A 276-nucleotide genomic window follows, 5' to 3' on the forward strand; every position below is an offset into this window, starting at 1 on the left:
TTGTAATTAAGTCCAAAACCACAGAATTATAAATGTAATTTTTTAACTATTAAAGTTAAAAATCGGGAAAAATACATAGATATTGTTATAATTGCTAAATAATTATATTCTTTATCAATATGATTAAAAGCAAACTCAATATTTATTTTTAATAATTTTTATTTTTTTAACTAAATATTGTTTATTTATATGTTGCCATTAAAAAGTTTAACAAAAATAACACATAAATAATGATAAATAATTATTATAAATCCTATAATTCCCTTATATTCCCTT

The sequence above is a fragment of the Entamoeba invadens genome (genome assembly GCF_000330505.1).
Source record: "Entamoeba invadens IP1 unplaced genomic scaffold scaff_1105074725877, whole genome shotgun sequence".
NCBI classification, from domain to species: domain Eukaryota; phylum Evosea; order Mastigamoebida; family Endamoebidae; genus Entamoeba; species Entamoeba invadens.